This window comes from Stegostoma tigrinum, chromosome 4 (assembly GCF_030684315.1).
Source record: "Stegostoma tigrinum isolate sSteTig4 chromosome 4, sSteTig4.hap1, whole genome shotgun sequence".
NCBI classification, from domain to species: Eukaryota; Metazoa; Chordata; class Chondrichthyes; order Orectolobiformes; family Stegostomatidae; genus Stegostoma; species Stegostoma tigrinum.
Window position 1 is genome coordinate 59612909 of NC_081357.1, and position 22358 is coordinate 59635266.

At 42.0% G+C, this 22358-nt stretch overlaps 1 long non-coding RNA gene across 2 annotated transcripts in view; it reads right to left on the reverse strand.

Moving 5' to 3' along the window:
• LOC125452910 (uncharacterized) overlaps nucleotides 1-14750 on the reverse strand; it is a 38963-nt gene extending 24213 nt beyond the window's left edge. Inside the window, exons 1-3 of one of the 2 annotated variants that reach the window (XR_009445719.1) lie at nucleotides 14348-14750; nucleotides 6926-7013; nucleotides 3220-3316 (exon numbers count right to left, since the gene is read on the reverse strand). This is a non-coding gene — a long non-coding RNA (uncharacterized LOC125452910). Of the gene's footprint in view, nucleotides 1-3219; nucleotides 3317-6925; nucleotides 7014-13518; nucleotides 13620-14347 lie in introns of those variants that run through there. The other variant, XR_007247630.2, reaches the window with a different exon arrangement.
• Between the last annotated feature and the right edge of the window lie 7608 nt (nucleotides 14751-22358).

Here is a 22358-nt window from a genome sequence, read left to right on the forward strand (position 1 = left end):
ATTTTTGTTACTCACTATACAATTATTAATTTATAAAATCCCAAGTGGTGATTGCAAACCTTTAGGTCTTGGAGTCACAGAGTCATACAGTATGGAAACAGACCCTTCAGTTCAACCAGTCTAAGTTCCCAAACTAAGCTAGTCCCACCTGCCTGCCCCTGGCCCATATCCCTCCAAACATTTCCTATTCATGTACTTATCATGAATAGTACATTGCCTTTTAAACATTGTAATTGCACCCCATCCACCACTTCCTCAGGAAGTTCATTCCACACGCAAAGTACCCTCTACAATAAACAAAAATGGCCCTTGTCTTTTTTAAATCTCTCTCCTCTGACCTTAAAAATGTGCCCCTTAGTTTTGAAATGCCCCATCCCAGAGAAAAGACACCTACCATTAACCCTATCCACACCCCTTTCTTCTGGCTACACTATTTCAACCTACCAACACACCAGAAACTGTGTACCTTTAAGTTGGCCTTAAAAGAGAAGTTATCGCAGCATCTTATTTATTTACTCATTTGGAAAATGAATAAAGAGATTATCTAGTTATCAATAAATTTATAGGCAATTTGTATGAACATTTGCATTTGAGTCAATTATCATACATTATTGCCATTCATTTGTAATTTACTCAATAGATGTTAAACTAGTTAGAACCAAAAATCTGATGGGACTGACTGATGTGTGCTCCAGTACTATTTTATTTTATTCACTTATGGGAGGTGACGATGATAGCAGTTTTTGCCCATTGCCAGTTGGTCTGAAGAAGATGGCAGGGAGCTAACGTCTGGAACTGTTACAGCCAATAAAGTGTCAGTATACCCACAGTTCTGCTAAGGAGGGAGTTCGAGGATTTCAGCCCTACAACAGTAAGGGAACAGTGATATTGTTTCCAGTCAGATGGTGGATAGCTTGGAGTGGAACTTGAAATGATAGCTTTGCCTGCATTTGCTATCTCTAAGTGACAGAGTTAGTGGGGGGAAGCTGATGTTAGAGCAGCCTTGGTGACTTACTGTAGTGCACCCTGTTGATGATACTCATTGCTGCAACTTAACATTAATGATAAAGGGAGCGAACGATAAAGAATGGGTTACCAATCAAATGTTGCCCTGGTGGTGTTGAGCTCCATGTAAAACTATCCAGAGGAGTGGAGACTATCCCACCACACTCCTGAATTATGCTTTGTAGATGATGGACAGACATTGGGGGTCACAAACGATGAGTTACCCACTGCAGGAAACCTATCCTCTGACCTGTCTAATTCATTTTCTGATCATTGGTAACTGCCAGGTTGTTGATGATAGAGGATCCAGCAAAGGTAATGCAATTGAATGTCATGAGTTGATGGTTTGAATCTCTTGGTAGGGATTGTCGTTGCCTGGCATTCATGTGGCGTGAACATTACAAATTATTTTGATTCCATTGCATATGGTACTTTGATTATAGCATTCAAACATGACTGAATGAATAAGGAGAAAGTGCGCAGTATACAAGAGATAAACATAGTCAATGTCAATTTCAAACTGATAAAGCAATCTACCAACCACATATTACGTACCTGGACCAATTATTTCTTTTCAAAATGAATCTAAGTGAAATATCTCTCAGTCAGGCCAATTGTGTCACTCAATAGGCAAATACTCTTGTGACCTGTAGGGCAATATTTATGATTGGCATGTGTTAAGAAATCAGTTAAAATATGTGAAGTTTATGAACTGATGGTACAGCCATTAGCAGGGTGAAAGTTTCAGAGATAATGGGAACTGCAGATGCTGGAGAATTCCAAGATAATAAAATGTGAGGCTGGATGAACACAGCAGGCCAAGCAGCATCTCAGGAGCACAAAAGCTGACGTTTCGGGCCTAGACCCTTCATCAGAGAGGGTGATGAAGGGTCTAGGCCCGAAACGTCAGCTTTTGTGCTCCTGAGATGCTGCTTGGCCTGCTGTGTTCATCCAGCCTCACATTTTATTAGCAGGGTGAAAGTTGTTCCTTTTTTGATGTGAATAGGAAATAATTTTTGTTTCTGTTATTTATTAAAATCACAGATAAGACCAGGTCCATGACAATAACAAATATTGACTAAATTTTAATTATCTGTGGAGTGCAAAGGTACAATAGTGACATTGGAACTGAACTCTCACTCAGACTTTAAATCTCACCATGGTAATTTATAAATTGACTTCAATAAATATGGTATCCTGTCGATCTGTGCCAGAAAAAGCACATAAAAACTGACATGAATCAAAAAAAAATCCAAATGCTTCGCTAATATCCTGGAGGAAACTGCCTTCACTTACCCCGGTCTGGGAAGGTCTGAACCCAGTTTTACATAAAGGCCTTAAAATTACCTTGGCACAACAGAAAAGTAATGGAGGCTTTGGCTGGGGTAGAAAGATGGTATCTGCTTACAATCTATAAATCAGCAGACAGAAAGCAATTGAAATCATTGAGAAGATAATTGACAGTGATTTAAAAGCCATTCAGAATTTTGAGAATAATGGCCAGGCAAACAAAAGGGATGCTGCGAAGGGCAGATGCCCACAGAATTTAAAGAGCAGCAATGGGGAGATTGCTCTCAAGGTTTGCTCGACTCAGCAGACCTTCGCCTGAACTTTTTGATTGAATTGCAATGAAGGAAAAGGGCCAACTAATTGCTTTGGCTTCAAAACCACTTGAATAGTTACTCTACCTGGCAGAGGTCTCATTGGAAAGGGTCTACAGGCATGTAGGATGGAGTGGTGGTTCTCTAGCTATGCCAATGAGCATTGGAGGTGTCATGGCCATGCAAGCATTTCCTCCAGTGAGGTAAAGGGAGGGGAGAGTGTACAAACAGTCAGCTACTTCTGGGCCATTTGGAGACACAGCCTTGTGATGGAGAAGTGACAAAGGGCCACAGAAGCAACAGAGAGAAGAGGCTAGTGCAGCAGCTAGAACACTTATTGGTCAGGGTTTACATTAAGCGATGTGTTAACTCTTATGTCCATTTAGTTGTGTTGCTGAAGATTGTTTTTGTCATAAGTTTGGACACTAAAGGAATAACTGTTACAGTAGTTTTTGAGCAGGTGCTGAAGGAGCTATCCCATAATATTATAAAATCATATGATACTGGGCATGATGGAAGAAAGTTCTGGAGATGCTCTGCTTTACCATACTTCTGCATCTAGATTATAGATAAACATGTTCTGAAGAAGAATTACTGAATGCAAAACATTAACCTTGATTTCTCTTCACAGATGCTGCCAAACCTGCTGTGTTCTTCCAACAATTCCTGTTTTTGTTTCTGATTTCCACCGTCCGCAGTTCTTTGTTTTTCTGCATAGAGATTAATGGTTTATAAATAACTAGTTTAAAATAGCATTATTGATCAATAACACAGATTTCAGAAAATAACAATATCTTTAAGACGGTTAGACGATAGCATTACATTTAATGTTCTAGTATGAGAGGTCTCCATTCATCAGTAGTTAAGCAAATATACCATCAATGTGCTGCTCAATCTGCAGTTGGCTAGTTAGTTATGTATATAATGTAAAAGAAAAAAACACTGTTAAAACCATTTTCCATATCAAAATGGCCTTACCTGTATCCAAATGCCAGTCAATTCCATTACCTTGCTTCTTGGAAAAGGCGCAAAAATAAAAAAAAACAGGCAAGTATGAAGCTATCACTCAGCGATAGTAGAAACTGCCGATGCTGGAGTCTGCGATAACAAGGTGTGGAGCTAGAGGAACACAGCAGGCCAGGTAGCATCGAGAAGAGCAGGAAAGCTTATGCTTCTAGTCTGTTTTTTTTTGGTGTGGATGCCACCAGTAGACATAAGCCTGCTATTTTTAAAGCTACAAGGAAGAAAAAGACTACAGGAGCCAAACAAGAATAAAAGATAATTCCCAAATAATTATACTGTAATACATGCCCTTTGCATTTCACATGGATGATATGCACAGTGCTACAGGAAAGGGCAATGACATTCTCTATCCTATCAGGGTAATTGCAGCCAACTTATGTCTGATATCTCACACTGTCTCTATCTCTGCTACTGTACAAATCTCTATGGTACACCACATTCACCAGCACTCTCACTACTGCCTGCAACATCTTCCCTCATTCATTATAAGCTACCCCAAACTGCAACACCACTAATCCTGCATGTCATTTGAACCATCTATTCACTGGCATAGGACATCTCCCTACCTGTAAATCCTTCCAAAAATAGCACAATGGAATTAGACATATACCAGAAAGGCCTCAGAGCATGACTACGCAGGTTATTTAAATTATTGTATTTAGTTTCAAAGTCCTTATGACAGATTAGGACAACTATTCCAACATGGAAAGGAAATTTCTAACTCTATTATTTGGAGAACAAAGGTTCCATGCTGATCTATTTGGCAAGTATTTCATTGTTCACACCAACCTCAAACCATTGGAAATGATCTATCGTAAGCCTCTCATTAGTGCACCTCCACAACTGCAACATTGATGTGTGAAGAACCCCGAGTAAGGTTCCAAGACGGGTGTATGGACGACAATTCCTGATGCTCTGAGCAGATTTCCAAGTCTGACTAAGAGCAAAGATATTCATCAAGTCTCAAAAGTGAATGTTGTCAAATTGAGTTTGAAGACAGCTTCTGCATCATTCTCTTTTGTTTTGGTCACTGCCAAGCAGAACAGATTAAGCAAGATATGACTGATAATGTCCATCTGCAACAGCTCAAGAAGGTCATCATTGTTGGGTGCCTGAACACATTCAACAGGCCCCTGAGCAAGCATGTTGTTTTTGATCATTTAGAGACTAACTGAGACTCTGCAGGGATGTAAGTTTGAAAGGCAAACAAATGACAAATCCACAATCTCTATGTCAAGATATTCTTGACCATATACACAAAGGTCAAAAAGACACGAACATAGAAAATCAAAACAAGCGATTGGTACAAGAATCTATCAACTGATCAAGTTGTGTGAAATATGTCAACTCCATCAACCTTGGCAATTGAGAGAACCTTTCATTCTACCTAAGATTCTTTCAGAGCCAAGGTGCAAGAGTGCAACTTATAATTTCCATGATTACATCCTGATTACTGATTATTTTACCAAATTTTCTGTTGTGAGACAAATCAAACACACCAGTCATGTAATAATTGTTGACACATTAACCACCATGTTCAGTATTGTTTCTGTTCCTCACTAAACCGTGTCTGATGATGATCTTCAGTGCATAAATACATCCTTTCAAGCCATGCAGGAAATGGGATATTCAACACATCAGCATGATTTCTGAGAAGTGGCAATCGCTCACAGATTGCCATGTTGGTCCTTCATTTTTACAAGGAGAAAGAGTTCCACATTTCTCATATGTGATTCTGATCAGGATTCCTTCAGAAATGCAGAGCCACATTTTAAATCTGACAGGCCCCCTACAATGCAGGACTGTTGTTCAAAGACAAACCGTGCACATTTTCCACAGCAGTCCATCGTCATGTTCTATGAAGTAAAAGTCCAGCCACTTTGACAGCTTGTGTGAATGGTAAGTACAAAGTAAGTGTGAGATTTGGGTGCCAGAAGGGTAAGGTCAAAGGTAGGGTGCCAGGTGGGTCAGGTACTAAGTGGATAGGGTATAAGGTGCTAGGGAAAAGACTGGCAAGGGGACCAGGTAAATTATGAAGTGTTTAGAGGAGATCAGAATGGGCAGGAGGTATTGAGTCTGGCATAGGAAGGTGGATATTGGGTCCCAGGGGTTTTGGGCTAGTGATGGAGGAAGGAGACATGTCAGATCCTCAGTGAGCCTGAGTCACGTTTATTCATAGGAACTTGGGGGCGAGTCAGGGTTTTCATGTCCAAGGGCAAGGTACAGAGTTTTGAGACAAGCATTGGGGGATGGTGAGGATGGGGGTTGAAGGAGAAAGAGGTGGTGTAGTTGGAGGTGTGTGAGTTATGTTGAGATGTCAGTTGATTACCTATGTGGGAGTTAGACTAGATGTTTAATAGTCTAGCTTTTTCTAAGTAACATTTTCCCCTCACTCAATATCAGCCACCCTAATCCCCAACACCACTAACCCTGCATGTCATTTGCACTGCCTACTCACTTGCCTGGAACATCTACTCACCTGCGTTCCTTTGAAAAAAAATCTCATTGGAATTAGATGTGTCCCAGAATGACCTGGGAGTGTGACTACTACAGGACATTTAACTTATTGTATTTGGTTTCAAAGTTCTTATGACGGATTATTCAGCTGCAATGGAACTCTCCAAAACCTAAATGGATACTTTCAGAAGGTTGCACATGCAAAGGAATTGCCCATCAGAATTTTCAATTTCGCAGGCAATTCTCATGGATTCTGCCACATTGGAGAGTGCACATATTCCCCTTGTGTAGCTTCTATCTATGCTGCAGAAACAATTATCTGACCATCGGAAACTTCAGACCATTATCTTCTCTCCTCACTATCCTGAATCTAATTGTCTTGCTGAAAACACTGTCCACATGACATAGTCTATGATTACCAAATGCAAAGTTACTTGTCAAGATTTTTGAATACCCATTTTAAATCTACCTATTACCCCCTGATATTACTCTCCTTGGCATCTCTCATACTTGGAATGCAGATTCATGCAGTTCTGTCCTCTCAAACTCTTGTCACCCTCCCACATGTATGCATTGTTGGAAGAAGGGAGAAAATGGCACAGAGCATGATCAATGATGTGCAGGCAGTTATTCCAAACTGAACCTGGACAAAGCGTCAGAGTTTGAGAGCTTTGTAGAAATACATGCCTTTATGGGAAGATACTACGATGTTGTGTTCAGCACAGGGCATGAAACATTGTTGCAAACAAAAGTCAAACATTATGGAATAACAGATGAAATCTCTGAGTTATACATGACCTGCTCTCTATCTTACAAGATGATAATTCTAAAAATCTTACCAGGGAATTCCTTGGTCTCAGCTTGAAGGGTTTCCTTGGTGTGAAGATGTGGAGAGGGGCTTGGTATAGTTTGATGAAAGGATGGTGCCTAGGAAATGACAGATATCACAATGTGACAGCTGTCAGCTGAGGATTTGTTGCAAGCTAGCCACAAATGAAATAGTTTTTTTAACATCACAACAGGACTAGAGACTTGGAGGGAGGGTCTCCATCACCCACTTCTAATTCTGTATGTGTGATCCCTCCAACTCAGGTATAATTCTAACCACATTTGACACTTCAAGTCCCTTTGAAGTGGCTGAGCAATGCAAAAATTGTTGTACTTCTGCGGACAGTCGGTAATGGATAACAGAATATAAGAAATAGGAATAAGAATTGATGATAAAATCCTCTGAGCCTGCTCTGGCATTCAATAAAATCATTGACGATCTTTGACCTCAATCCACTTTCCCAAATGATCCCACATCCCTTGATTCACTTAGCATCCAAAAATCTATCAATTACAGTCTTGAAGATACTTAACAACTGAATATTTACAGACCCCTGGGATTGAAAGTTCCAAACATTCATTGCTATTCAATGTCGAATTTTTTTCATCTTCGAAGTAGCATTAGTCAAATTATACTCAGACTATGACCAATGTTCCTACTAAACTGTGTGAATGCAGAAAGGCAGGCATTTCAGGGGATCACCCAAACAGTTCACATATTGTCTCATTTAGGGTAATGCATAGCCCAGGTCACAATTAAAGAACCAATCATTGAAATGAACAACCTGCATATAACAAAAAAAATTGAATATACCCTTTAAATTTAGACTTTGCAGCCAGTGAGGAAAGTGTCCTCATTTACCGTATCAGAGCTTCTAACAACTTCACATACTTAATCACCTCTTATACCTGTATAAATGGGTTAGTAAATTTGCAGATGACACTAAGGACGGTGGAGTTGTGGATAGTGACGACGGATGCTGTAGGTTGCAGAGAGACATAGATAAGCGGCAGAGCTGGGCTGAGAGGTGGCAAATGGAGTTTAATGCAGACAAGTGTGAGGTGATGCACTTTGGTAGGAGTAACCAGAAGGCAAAGTACTGGGCTAATGGTAAGATTCTCAGTAGTGTAGATGAGCAGAAAGATCTCGGTGTCCATGTACACAGATCCTTGAAAGTTGCCACCCAGGTTGACAGGGCTGTTAAGAAGGCATACAGTGGTTTAGCTTTTATTAATAGAGGGATTGAGTTCCGGAACCAAGAGGTTATGGTGAAGCTGTACAAAACTCTGGTGCGGCCGCACTTGGAGTATCGCGTACAGTTCTGGTCACCGCATTATAAGAAGGATGAGGAAGCTTTGGAAAGGGTGCAGAGTAGATTTACCAGGATGTTGCCTGGTATGGAGGGAAGGTCTTACGAGGAAAGGCTGAGGGACTTGAGGCTGTTTTCATTAGAGAGAAGAAGGTTGAGAGGTGACTTAATTGAAACGTATAAAATAATCAGAGGGTTAGATAGGGTGGATAGGGAGAGCCTTTTTCCTAGGGGGCATAGCTTTAAATTGAGGGGTGAAAGATATAGGACAGATGTCAGAGGTAGTTTCCTTACTCAGAGAGTAGTAAGGGAATGGAACGCTTTGCCTGCAACGGTAGTAGATTTGCCAACTTTAGGTACATTTAAGTCGTCATTGGTTAAGCATATGGACGTACATGGAATAGTGTAGGCTAGATGGGTTTGAGATCGGTATGACAGGTCGGCACAACATTGAGGGCCGAAGGGCCTGTACTGTGCTGTAATGTTCTATGTTCTATGTTCTAAACTCTGGAGTGTGTAGCCTATTTCTGCACAATCATTCCTCATATGTAAACTCTATTCTCCTAGAAAGGCCAACTTCATCCAGATAACAAGAACAAATCACAAAAAGCAAAATTGATACATCAATAGAAAGTTACTACAGTTCCTAGACACCGGGAAAAGTGACAGGTTTACACCAAAAGCCCATGGAGGCTAATTTGCGCAAGTTTCCCCAGGGAATTCCTCCGTGATGCTCTTGTGGAATTTGTAGCAATGGAATGAACATAAATCCCTTTCAGCCCTTCTCAGAATTTTGAAATTCAGGAATAACATTCCCATAACCAAAATGACAAGTTGCCAAATCACTTGAAGACAGTATTGTACACCTTTGTTACATTTTTACAATATGTGTACAGAATATATGCAGAGATGGAGCACAGATCCCCAATTTACCGCTTATGTCTAATGCTTTGAGCAACATGCCAATACTATATTATCAAACTTGCTGATACAATTGTCTGCAGGATTCTCGAAGAAATAATTTAAATTGCAACAGGTAAACTGATTGCATCTCAACATTGGTGCCGGGTTCATCATGGTGGGTTGCAATCAGGCTCAATGCTTAGTGGTTCTTTGGTTAACACTGCTGCCTCACAGTGCCAGAGACCAGGGTTCAAACCTAGCCTTTGGTGACTGCCTGTGTGGAGTTTGCATGTTCTCCCCATGTTTGCATGGGTTTCATCTGGGTGCTCCAAATTTCCTCCCACAGTCCGAAGATATGTAGGTGAGGTGCATTTTCCATGCTAAATTGCCCCATAAATGTTCAGGACAGTTAGATTATGCATGCTGGGTACAGGGTTATGGGGAATAGAGTGGGGGGGGGGGTGGATTTCAGTGGAATGCTCTTCAGAGGAAGTGTAAACCCAATGGGCCAAATAGCCTTCTTCCACATTGTAGAGATTCTTTGGTCATCTGGATAGGTTTCCCAACCACCACGGGTGCCTCTTCAACTGGAGAAAGAATGTGGATAGATGCTGGCTCTCCTTCTATTCATGCTTTCTAATCTGTAAGAAGAAACTGTCTTAAGGGCAATATTTAGTGAAGGTGACAGAGTCTTACCCTCCAGTTGGAGAGCCAAGGAGAGCCGCACAAAAGCATTTTCCGTAAGGCTGCTTCAGTAAATGCACATCATGAGCTTAACTGGGAAGGGTAGGGCCTTCTCTGTGATCAAGGACCCCAGGTATAGAAATCCAACCGACCAAGAACTGCTGGTCAGTCAGTGACTGGCAGCTCTTTGCTGTACAGAATCACCAGTGAGAGGCAGGACTTCTGCCAGTGTTACACCCAATTCAGGCATAAGATAACCTTGGACCCTTGCAGAAGTGAGTGATGGTAGGAAGGGGTGCATTTTGTGAAGACTCGGTAACATGAGGTTGGCTCTAAGGCAACCCACTAAATAGCCACATTGTGATTATTGTCTTGGAAACTGGTTCCCAGAGGGTTTAGTTGCTCAACAAAGGTGGTCTGCACTGTGAGATATCTCTAAAAAAAAGAAAACAGGACCAAGACACAACTATGCACAACACACATTTGACATGACTTGCAGAGACTACAATAGCTAAGAATTGTGAGTAAGGCTTGTGGTGGAAGTTCTCAGCCTTTCTCACATGAGAAGCTATTATGTTAAAGGTTACTCAACTATATATGCTTATATGGCGATTTACTGAGCTCCTGCTTCTGGTGTGGAACCTCAACCAATTAGAAAGCTGCTTAGAGAATTGAATCTGAATGTTTGTTTGGGATTTCTTCATTCTGCACTCCTGACCAGCAAGGTTCTACATCAGATCTACAGTCATATAAAATTACCCTGCTGACTTAGTGACAAAGCAGTAATCAGTTAAAGGTAAAGCTACCTTCATATAAAATTAGTTTAAATCCTACTGTCATTTATTATGATCTTATGACAGACTTGACCATTCTGATGTATTTACAAAAATATTGTTTATGAGGAAATGGAGTTCCCTTCATTTCATTAATTCTAATCAGTGAGCACACGGAAAACATAGCAAATTAACTAATTCTTCAGCAACATGTTTATTTGAATGATTGTTCTTATCAATGAGATCTGGATAAACATTTGGTTTTTGTTTTAATTTGATGTGTTACAGCATGTCATTAACTACAACAATAGTGCATTCAATTATTATTAGTTAAAATATGCTGCAATATTTTAGTTTATGAAAGTACATGTAATGATACTCTGGTAAGTTAGAACAAAAGCATGCATTGTGCTTTCTTGTTTTCCACTGGAAGGAGGAGGAGATATTTTTGAAATAAATGTTTCAGTCTCTCAGTTTTGTGCCGCTGTGACCTTCACTCCCATGTCATGAATCAGATAAATGGTGCAGTGTGAATTGTTATCACTTGAATCAGCTCTGAAAGTAGTACTTCCACCACCTGTGGGACTCTAGGTAAAGCTGTGATCCTCAAGTAGCAAGCCAACATATTCACTATGAGCATAAATTTTCTGAACAATTGCCAGACTGCATTAATTTGATGGCTTTCATTATGCTTCAGAGGTTGTGGTCAGAATTTCTGTCACCTATGCAAAATCAGGTGAGCTAAATATGTGTTGTTGCAAATGCATGGGATAGGGAACATATAAGTTTAACACATGCCCATCCAATATCTCTACTTCTGACCTGCCAGAGGGCCCCACTCATAGGTGTCCATATAAATTGGAGCGCATCTCAGAACTAATCAGCCAAAAATGTTGGAAGGATCCAATGGAAGTGTTATGACTAAAGCAGAGTGTTTGCCTTTCTAACTACTGAAGTTTTAAGGTCTACTTATGATCGGCCTTCGCTGATAGAAGGCTGGGATTCATGCATTTAGATTTTTGCACTCCCCCTCCCAATCCTTGGGCGACATGTCCATCCTGGGCCTCCTCCACTGTCACAATGACACCATCCGCAACCTGGAGGAGCAACATCTCATATTCTGCCTCGGGAGTCTACAGCCTGATGGCCTAAATATAGAATTCACCAGTTTTAAAATCTCCCCAACCCCGACCTCATCTCAAGTCCAACCCTCCCTCTTATCCCCTCCTCCTTAACCTGACACAACCTGTCCACCTATCTGCCCCAGCCATCCCACTGATCAATCCCCACCATTCCCTATCTGCGTTCATCTATTACCATCCCACCTACCTTCCCCAGCCCCAGCCCTCCTCTCTATTTATTTCTGAGCTCCCTTCCCCCTCACCATTCCTGAAGAATGGTCCCCACCCAAAACGTCAACTTTCCTGCTCCTCTAATGCTGCCTGGCCTGCTGTATTCCTCCAGCTCCACACTGTATTGTCTCTGACTCCACCTTCTGTAGTTCTTGCTATCTACTTAAGATTCTTCTCAACAAGTTAGCAATATCAAGGATTGATTCTCTGCTTAGAGGTTTGGCCTGATTGACAGCTTGACCTCCAGTTGTGCAAGAAAACAGACAGTGGCAGTCACAACAGCAAGCTTATCTGTGCCACAACAGGACTGGACTGTGGGTGGAGGAGAGCAATGCAGATTGACTGAAGGTGAAAGGAGGCAATTGAAGGGGGATCAACCACAGAAGTAGTGCAATTGTATAGGTGAGAACTGTTGATTCCAGAAGCAATATTAAGAGTGTTGTAAAGAACTGGAGGTAGGGGGTGGGGCTGATCTGAGTCTGACTGGGTGGTGTTCTGGGCATGGAAGTGATTTCAATAGACTCATGGATATGGCTGGTAGGAGAAGGATGGTCAAACCTGGAGGGTTTTAACATCTGAAATCTAGATCCTTACCTTGTTGTTTGGTCTTCTGATATGTGAAAAAGTTAGTTGAAACAATTAAAGGTCTAAATTGAATATCTATGAGTCTCACAGCCTCTTTGTGTTGGTAAGTCACCTGCCCACCTTCAGGCTCATTCCAAACCAGGTCAGAAAACAGATTACTGAGACTTTACCTCCCACCCCATCATCTGACCCAAATCTGCTTGCATTTTTTTAAGTTAAAATTCTGCCGCTAACATCCAAAGTGAAATTTTTCTTGGACCTAAAGCAGTAATTCAGTCAAGAACTTTGTTAAAATGAATAGACTACAAGAGCTTTTCTACTGCATTTCCAGTGTTGTAAGAAACATTCAAGTAAATGACCAGTTATAATCAGGTCAAACATCTATTCCTATATTATGTTTGACTCTTAAACAAATTTAATGTGAAATTTTGTCTAACAGGATTTCTGTAAAATGAAATCTTCTAAATGTTAGCAAATTAGCCTCAGATAGCCATGAAAAATACAGTCAACCTATGTTTTGGCAGCTTGCCTTTCACAGTTGGTGTGGGTTTAATCATGCAGTCTCTCCCCTACCTGACTCATCTGAAATCCCATTCTCTGCCCAGTGTGCCAATGAAAGGGAATTGCCAACATTCAATAAGAGAACCGACGGCTTTTTCATGTGATTCAAGTGTGCTAGGAAAGATATGCTGGATGCAAACTATCTCATACCAATAGACTTGGTTTGTCAATAAAGCTCCTCCTGCAACTGCATTCTATTGCTGTCACTACAAATAAAAACCCTTGTCTTGTGGTCAAGCATTGTTAAATGTCCACCTTTAGTGTCTACTCCATGTAAATGTGCCAAAGCTGTGGAAAGTAAATGATACATCTAGCTGGCATACATTGGAGCTCTGTGCTGACATTGCATTTCTTTGCAAGCGTGATTTTATCACACACATTTTAATCAATCAAACTTGCCATTTGGGCAGCTGGAACAATAAAGAATCCCACTGACCTGGTTTCATTTGCGAATCACAGTTTGCTTCAGGCTGTTCTTTTTGTTTAATTTGTCATTGCTGTCCTGGTTCGTATAAATTATGCTACTCACAAAGCATGTGACCCATTTTTCTATGGTAACCCAATGTGATACCAACATATTGTGTAACCAAAGGCAGCAAGATTGTATTGTATTGCCCTAAACATCTAACAAAAGTTAGAAGAATGATTTTTGTTGACTGCTCCGAATGCATTCGAAACTGGAGGAATATTGAATCCACTTTTTTCACCCTGTGAAGTTGTGGGTTTCTGAAACCATTTCAGTCAAATTGAACTAATCATTTTCTAACCTGCTGACAACTGAGCATCAAACAGTCGTTCAATAACTTTTGAATCCAAAAATAATTGATGTCATATGTGTCAACATGTATTGTACTGTGGTGATTTAAGAAAAGGTTATTCATTATTAGATGAGTTCTAATTATAATGTTTGAACAAGGAGATCAAAATATACCATTTGCATTGTTAGTTTGGTCTGAAAGTTAATATTTTTCTTTGTTAGACCAAGTGGGGTGTCCTCAGAGCAGACTATGATTTGAAAATGTATTTAAGCTTATTTATTGCCCTCCTCTTACATTTTGTGTTTAATTTACAAAAATAACCAGCAGTTAATTTTTGCACTTTAAGCAAAATAAACAGTTTGCTTATTGCATAACTACTGCTGAAAGTTAATTAAATAAAGAAAGTAACAAATTACTAATAAAAGTAATAAAGTACAATTACAAAGACTTAAAACAGACACATAAGTTACATATCAAAATGAAAATGAGATCAATCTTGTGGCTTACTTGAAAACTCGCTAACCAAAGTGAAGGGTGTTGAAAACTAGAAGTTAGATTTCAGCAGCTGCAGTGCCTTCGGTAGTCAAATAGCTGGACATATCTCCCACAGCAAAATCTGGGATTGTTTTGTTTAGTTCCACTTTTATTTCACTGCAGGTTGTGGGTGTTGGTAAGCTTCATTCAGTACAGCAGTTCATGATACCGTCCTCTTGTATCCCTGCTTCAAGAAGTATTTTTCATGTTGCTCACTGCCAGACTTTGAGACAAACAAAAATTTAAAATTGCTACTATCCCAAAACTGTCAACCCATGCATTCCATGTTAGGAATAGAGTTAGCATGGATCTGGAACACAGACCCATTGGCCGTCTTTAGGTTGGGTGAATTAATTTTTTAACTGTGTCAGCCATTAACTTGTACGAACTTCACCCTGTCTTAGGAAGTATACTTCACACCTTGAATAAACAATTGATAAGGAGTTTCTATTTAACCTTAGAAATGAGTATTGAATTTCAAAAGATCTTCCATGATTACTTCTGGAGGCAAAGACAGTCTGGGCCCAAGAGCAGCTGAATCCAGTAGGATAATCATGTGACTCAGATCATGTGATCATGAGAGATGCTATTATTGCTGGACTGATAATCCAGAGACCCAAGTATTGTTGTCCGAGTGCAGGTTCAAATCCTGTCACAACAGGTAATGGAATTTGAAAGCAATAAAAATCTGGAATTAAGGGTCTAATGATGACTGTGAAGCCATTGTCCAAAAAAACCCCATCTGGCTCACTAATGCCCTTGAGGGAAGGAAACTGCCATCCTTACCTGGTCTGGCGTACGAATGACTCCAGAGTGACAAAAATGTGGTCAATTGTTAAGTGTTCTCTGGGATGGGCAATAAAGCTGGCATAGCCAGTGATGCCCCCATCCCATGACTGAATGAAAAGAGACTTCAGGGAATCGCTTTGTAAAGTTCTTCGTGTCCATTTTAAAAAGTCTAACAAATTATTTATAAAATATACAAGTTAAATTACTTGCCAGGTGCATGGGGGAAGAACAAAAATGGCAGAGAGGCAATATGCCTGATGCAGCAGAAATATAAAGGACATGTTCTATTTAAAGCGCCAATTGAATTGTTCAAAGAAAGAAACAACCTGATAGGCATGGGCGGCACTGGGGACCAAAACAAAACATTCAACTCGAAAAGTGAAATTTCTTTGTGGTTCCTGAGAAGATGTAGAGCAGGAGAGACTGCAACTGAATGGCTCTGAAACCTGAAGTTTAAGTTCAAATAGAATACCAATGCTAATCCAACGTGGTCTTTCTAGTGCACAATGTTAACCATATATAGACTTAAATTACTTCAATGGAGGGTGGTTTATGGATTTCTCAAAGAGTAACAGAACAAATGGAAAATAAATATTGAAGTCATTTTTTCAGTACTGTTCGTGTATCTTAATCTATCCACTATTGGTCTGAAAGTAGGGTGGATTAGTCAATCTAAAACTTGTAGCCGACAGTCTTCACTGCTTCACTGCCCGTGAAGTAGAAATCAATCCTCTTTTTTTCAGTAATAAACATAGAAAATAAAGGAATCTGTAAAAGGAACATTCGAAGATCAGCCATTGTACCAGACTTTTGGAGGGAATCCAATATACAACAGCACATGTGTTTATACTGTGAAGCTCACAAACCACATCCAAAATAATCAGTATTAGTGTCGATAGAAACATTCCAATCAACGCTAAATCTTGGATTACAAGAAAAATAAAATTCAGTGTGTAAAGAAAATCCTCAATTCCTGCAACAACTCAATACATGCTATAAAAATGCAAACCTGTATCTTAATAAAGGCAAAATACTGTGGAAGCTGGAAATCTGAAACAAACATAGAGAATGCTGGGCAAACACAGCAGATTTGTGTCATACAGGATGCAAAAGATTGGAACTATTTCTCTCTCCACAGATGTTGCCAAACCTGTTGAGTTTCTCTAGCATTTCCTGCGCTTGTTGAAAACATTGTTTTAATGGTGCATATTCTCTCTTCTATAACCAGGGATCTCCTCAATCCAAGAGCAAATAGCTCTGTGGAGCAACTTATTCTGAGCGCTAGCTTAGCACTTCTAAATTACTTTCTCATTACACTGATTTTTCACTCTTGGTTATCTTTCCTCTATAAGAATATGTTCTGAATTATTTTTCTCCGTGTTTTTATAAAACTTAATATTTGAATAGGAAACTAGTGTTAATTTTATGCTTTAAAAATTGCAAGAATGCTTGTCCATCAAATGAATGTATCCAAACTGGCATCAGTGAAAAGTGGCCTTCCAAATTTTGTATGGCAATCCCATTTCCTTTGTTTGAAATAATGGGAACAGCAGATGCTGGAGAATCCGAGATAATGAAGTGTGGACCTGGATGAATATCGCAGGCCAAGCAGCATCTTAGGAGCACAAAAGCTGATGTTTCGGGCTTAGACCCTTCATCAGAAAAGGGGAATGGGGAGAGGGTTCTGAAATAAATAGAGAGAGAGGGGGAGGTGGACCGAAGATAGATAGGGGAGGAGATAAGTGGAGAGGAGAGTATAGGTGGGGAGGTAGGGAGGGGATAGGTCAGTCCGGGGAGGACGGACAGGTCAAAGGGGCGGGATGAGGTTATTCGGTAGGAAATGGAGGTGCGGCTTAAGGTGGGAGGAGGTGATAGGTGAGAGGAAGAACAGGTTAGGGAGGTGGGGACGAGCTGGGCTGGTTTTGGGATGCAGTGGGGAGAGGGGAGATTTTGAAGTTTGTGAAATCCACATTGATACCATTGAGCTGCAGGGTTCCCAAGCGGAATATGAGTTGCTGTTCCTGAGGCCACACTGGGTACAGCGGATGCAGTATACCACATTAGCAGATATCCAGGTGAACATCTGCCTCATGTGGAAAGTCATCTTGGGGCCTGGGCTGGGGCTGAGGGAGGAGGTGTGGGGGCAAGTATAGCACTTCCTGCAGTTGCAGGGGAAAGTGCTAGGTGTGGTGGGACTGGAGGGGAGTTTGGAGCAGACAAAGGAGTCCCAGAGAGAGTGGTCCCTCCAGAAGGCAGACAAGGGTGGGGATGGAAAAATATCTTTGGTGGTGGGGTCGGATTGTAGATGGCAGAAGTGTGAGGGGATGATGTGTTGTATCCGGAGATTGATGGGGTGGTATGTGAGGATGAGAGGGATTCTCTTTTGGCAGTTATTTCGGGACGGGGTGTGAGGGATGAGTTGCGGGAAATGTGAGGGACACAATTGAGGGCATTCTTGACCCCTACGGGCGGGGTGGGGAGGGGGGTGGCGGGAAATTGCAATCCTTGAAGAACGAGGAAATCTGGGATGGAATGCATCATACTGGGAGCAGATGCAGCAGAGGCAAAGGAATTGGGAATAGGGAATGGAATTTTTTGCAGGAAGGTGGGTGGGAGGAGGTGTATTCTAGGTAGCTGTGGGAGTCAATAGGCTTGAAATGGACATCAGTTTCTAGATGGCTGCCTGAGATGGAGACAGAGAGTCCAGGAAGGTGAGGGATGTGTTGGAGATGGTCCAGGTGAACTTGAGGTTGGCCCTGCAGCGCAATGGTATCAATGTGGATTTAACAAACTTCAAAATCTCCCCTCCTTCCACTATATCCCAAAACCAGACCAGCTTGTCCTCATTTCCCTCTCCTGTTCTTCCTCTCACCTATCCCCTCCTCCCACCTCAAGCCGCACCTCCATTTCCTACCTACTAACCTCATCCCGCCTCTTGACCTGTCCGTCCTCCCTGGACTGACCTGTCCCCTCCCTACCTCCCCACCTATACTCTCCTCTCCACCTATCTTCTCCTCTATCCATCTTTGGTCCACCTCCCTGTCTCTCCCTATTTATTTCAGAACCCTCTCCCCATCCCCTTTTTTGATGAAGGGTCTAAGCCTGAAACGTCAGCTTTTGTGCTCCTAAGATGCTGCTTGGCCTGCTGTGTTCATCCAGTCCACACTTTGTTTGAAAGATATTTTTTGCATGGAAATTGAACACAGAGAATTCGAGCTATAAAACTGCGTATCAAAGTGTTCAGACAGCTAGCAAAGCATTGCTCCTAGACCAGCACTTAACACTGGGTCTCATCATTTTGGTAATTCAGTCTGCAATGTGCTAAAATAGAAGGGTATTTGGACTGTAGGAATGAGAACAGTTTAAACCTCCTGCTACACATCTCTGTGGGGGTGCTGCTAAGGATGTTAGCTGCCAAAAGAGGTCCATCTGTGAAATCCCAGTGCCACTTTCTGAAGGTCACTGGTTTTTATTTCAGTGCGGCCAGGGCAGTATTTATTGTTCATCCCAAACAGACCTTGAGAAGGTGTCGATGAGCCACCACTCTGAATCATTTCAGTCAACGTGGCGTTGGTAGATCCTCAGTGCTGTGATCAAGGGGTTCTCTGAAGGGACAGCGATATTGTTCCAAGGCACTGCTTGGGAGGGGACCTTGTGGTTGGTAGTGTTCCCATGCGTCTGTTGACATTGTAACGTCAGGTAGTTGTGGTAATGTATTTTGGAACTGAGATTTTTTATTACATACGTTTTACCACATAGCATATACCACAGATAGCCAGGTTTTTCTCAAGTCGGATATAGAAAGTTTATTCACAACAGTAGCTACTTACGAGACAGTGGCTCAGTGGTTAGCACTGCTGCCTCACAGCATCAGGGATCCGGGGTCGATCCTAGCCTTGGGCGTCTGTCTGTGTGGAGTTTGCACGTTCTCCCTGTGTCTGTGTGAGGTTTTTCTCCAGGTGCTCCAGCTTCCTCCCACAGCCTAAAGATGTGGATTGGCTATAAAAAGTTGCCAGTAGTGATCAGTGTTGTGTAGATTAGGTGGGTTATGGGGCGGGGGGTGGGGGGGTGGTCTGGATGGGATGCTCTGAAGGTCGGTGTGGATTTGTTGGGCTGAAGAGCCTGTTTCCACACTGTAGGGATTCTATGATAACAATATCACAGGCGGATACACATAATCTGGGTTCTACGCTTACTGATATTCCTGTACATTACATACATGGAGCTGAACGACTGAAGCCACTGACTTTGTGACAGAGAGCAAGTGACTGAAGGCAGGGGGATAACTTTATACAGGAACATCAGATGTTGAGACGTTGTGTAACTGTCTTAAATGATCAGTGCATGTGTGATCTGAAATCTGCTTCAATGAAATAGGAGCTACCAGAGGTTACTTGGCAAGATGCTACTGTATGTATTGTGGATGGTATAAACTGATCCACCATGTGTCAATGGGGAGGGAAGGAACGTTTAATATTGTGGATGAGGTCCTGATCAAGTAGGCTGCAATGCTAGGTAGTATTGAGTTTCTTGATAGGAGCTGTACTAATCGAGACAAATGGAAGTATTCCATCAGACTTGTGCCTTGTAATCGGTGAATAGGCTTTGTGAAATCATGAAGTGAGCCAGACTCCATAGAATTCTTGGTTTGGACCTGCTCTTGGAGCCACAGTATTTACATGACTGTCAAGTTAAGCTTCTGCTCAATGGTATTCCCTAGGATTTTAATCTTAGGTGATTCAGTGATGATAATGGAATTTAATGTCAAGAGGAGTTAGTTGTATTCTGTTTTTGCTGCAGACAGTTTTATGGCCTGCACATTACATACCAATTCTTTTCAGATCAAGCTTGAATTGCTATATAATTTGGAACTGAATATAGCATGAAAGGGATAAAGAAGGAAATGAAACAAGGTCTAACAAGCTAACACAAAAAAAGAGAAATTGGAAGTCTTCTGGACTCAACAATGAGTAAAATAATTTTAGATTAGAATCGCCACTTCCATCTCAGTCTATGGGCTGAATTTTATCAGAAATTGACTATTTTGGTGAGTTTCAAAGAGCTCTTCCTGTAAGCCCTAATGAGTTTTCCCATGTTATTATCTGCAGCTTGCCTTATTAGCCATGCACCATACCTCTAAGGTATGTCACCCATGCTGTCATCTGCTCAGCAATGGCTGACATATTCACCAGTGCTGGAACCTCCCAGGATTCCTAGTACCACCTTCAAAGGGAACACTAAATATAGACCAAAAGATCTGCAGAAGCTGTAAATCAGGAACAAAAATCAGAAGTTGCTGGAAAATCTCAGCAGGTCTGGCAGCATCTGTGAAGAAAAATCAGAGTTCAGGTTTTGGGTCTAGTTTAACCGACATTTTCCTAGCTACCATTGTTCTGAGGAAGGGCCACCGGGCTTGAAATGTTAACTCTGATTATTCTTCACAGATGCTGCCAGACCTGCTGAGTTTTATCAGCAACTTCTGTTTTTTTTTCGAAGGAAACACTTCTGAGGACACATAGGTGACATGGCTGATGCTTCATTACAAATACAGATTCATAAATGTAGTGCCACTTAAGAATCAAGCAACACAGATTATTTGTCTTTGGTGTCATCCCATTTTAGGGTGCCAAAAACCCAGTATAGATTAACATCTCATTCTTTGATGTGAGAGCATCACGTATTGGAAAGCCATCAAATGACTGAAAATGTTCACTTTGATTCAACATAAGTAAAGATAAAAACATAGAAAATCTTATTAGCTTTCGGGAACAGGAACTGCTTGCTTTTCGAGCCACAACAAATTTACAGTCAATATGTGATCACTGCACCCAGCTCACATCTACTGGCACCATGTGTCCATTAAGTCCTGCCTAGCTTATTATGCCTGATGCTGACATGCTCTGTCATGAAGAAGATAATGATTCTCCTGCTTAATGTCCTCAGCCATCTCCTCAGAAGATTTCTGCTGCGCTTCAATTTTTCAGAATCCATCACATCCCCTTTCTGTCTGCTTCAGTGTGCAGAGCACAACACTCTAGGATTATGAAGCACGCACTTATCTATCTGTGTTGCATTATATTTGTGTCTATGCCACCATGATATGGTACTCAGAATGCAATGCATGTACAGTGTATAGTGCAGTGCACCTGAATGAAGGCAGCTATGTTGGCAAGATAATAAAGTGTGGAGCTGGATGAACACAGCAGGCCAAGCAGCATCTCAGGAGCACAAAAGCTGATGTTTTGGGCCTAGACCCTTCATCAGAGAGGGGGATGGGGAGAGGGTTCTGGAATAAATAGGGAGAGAGGGGGAGGCAGACCGAATGTGCAGGTGAACCTCTGCTTAATATGGAAAGTCATCTTGGGGCCTGGGATAGGGGTGAGGGAGGAGGTGTGGGGGCAAGTGTAGCATTTCCTGCGGTTGCAGGGGAAGATGCCAGGTGTGGTGAGGTTGGGGGGCAGTGTGGAGCGAACAAGGGAGTCACGGAGAGAGTGGTCTCTCCGGAAAGCAGACAAGGGTGGGGATGGAAAAATGTCTTGGGTGGTGGGGTCGGATTGTAGATGGCGGAAGTGGCGGAGGATGATGCGTTGTATCCGGAGGTGGTGTGTGAGAACGAGGGGGATCCTCTTTGGGCGGTTGTGGCAGGGGCGGGGTGTGAGGGATGTGTTGCGGGAAATGCGGGAGATGCGGTCAATGGCGTTCTCGACCACTGTGGGGGGAAAGTTGCAGTCCTTGAAGAGCTATGGTATGTAGCCCAATGGTATCAATGTGGACTTCACCAGCTACAAAATCTCCCCTTCCCCCACCGCATCCCAAAACCAGCCCAGTTCGTCCCCTCCCCCTACTGCATCACACAACCAGCCCAGCTCTTACCCTCCCCCCACTGCATCCCAAAACCAGCCCAGCCTGTCTCTGCCTCCCTAACCTGTTCTTCCTCTCATCCATCCCTTCCTCCCACCCCAAGCCGCACCGACATTTCCTGCCTACTAACCTCATCCCACCTCCTTGACCTGTCCGTCTTCCCTGGACTGACCTATCCCCTCCCTACCTCCCCACCTATACTCTCCTCTCCACCTATCTTCTTTTCTCTCCAGCTTCGGTCCGCCTCCCCCTCTCTCCCTATTTATTCCAGAGCCCTCACCCCATCCCCCTCTCTGATGAAGAGTCTAGGCCCAAAAAGTCAGCTTTTGTGCTC